Raw genomic sequence first — 977 nt, 5'->3', positions numbered from 1 at the left:
ATGTCGGGAGCCCTCAATGTCCTCAAATTCCTTGAGGCTGGGACCCACTTAGGGGGCCCAACCTTGACCTTCAGATGGAGCAGCACATCACAGAAGGAAAAGTGTGGTGCCTGCATCAGAAATCTGAAGAGGACCTGGGAGAAGCTGTCGCTTGCAGCTCAGGCTATTGCTGCCATTGAGAATGCTGCTGATGTCAGCATCATCTCCTCCGGCAACACCAGCCAGCCAGCGAGCTCTGCTGAAGTTTGTTGTGGCCACTGAAGCACTCCAATTGCTGCCACCTCACTAACCAGATCCAACCAGCCTTCAGGGAGCCTTGGCTTCTAGTGGTGACTGATCTTGGAGATGACCATCAGTCCCTCACAGAGATGTCTCATGTCAACCTGCCCACCACTGCTTTGTGTAACACAGACTCTGTGGACATTACCATCCCAGGCAAACACAAGGGAGCTCACTCAGTGGGTTTGATGTGGTGGATGTTGGCCCCGGAAGTACTCTGCATGCCTGACACTGTCTCCAATGAACACCTTTGGGAGGTTATGCCTGATCTTCTACAGAGACGGGGTGAGACTGGGGAGAAGCAGGCTGCTGCCGAGAAGACTGTGACCAAGGAGGAATTCCAGGGTGAATGGACTGTGCCAGCTCCTGAGTCACTGTCGCTACCCAGAGGTGGCAGGCTGGTCTGAGGGTATGCCCAGGCACCCACTGAGAAGTGGTCAGTAGCTCCCACAGTGCAAGCCACTGAGTGGATGGAGTCACCACTGAGTGGTCCTGAGCGGCTCTGCAAACACCTGAGCAAAGGTAAATATGATGGAAGGAAGATAAAGTTATTTTATTTTATTTTTTTTTTTGGCTTTTTTAAGGTAGGGTTTGTCTGTAGCTTTGGAGTCTGTCCTGGAATTAACTCTTGTAGACCAGGCTGGCCTCAAACTCACAGAGATCTTCCTGCCTCTGCCTCCCAAGTGCTGGGATTAAAG

The 977-nt window shown here is 52.0% G+C and overlaps 1 pseudogene; it reads left to right on the top strand.

Annotated features, from left to right (window-relative positions):
- Window positions 1-775, top strand: LOC101990210 (annotated as a pseudogene).
- Window positions 776-977: the final 202 nt, after the last annotated feature.

This window comes from Microtus ochrogaster, chromosome 5 (assembly GCF_000317375.1).
Source record: "Microtus ochrogaster isolate Prairie Vole_2 chromosome 5, MicOch1.0, whole genome shotgun sequence".
NCBI classification, from domain to species: Eukaryota; Metazoa; Chordata; class Mammalia; order Rodentia; family Cricetidae; genus Microtus; species Microtus ochrogaster.
This window is presented reverse-complemented; position numbering and strand designations above follow the sequence as displayed.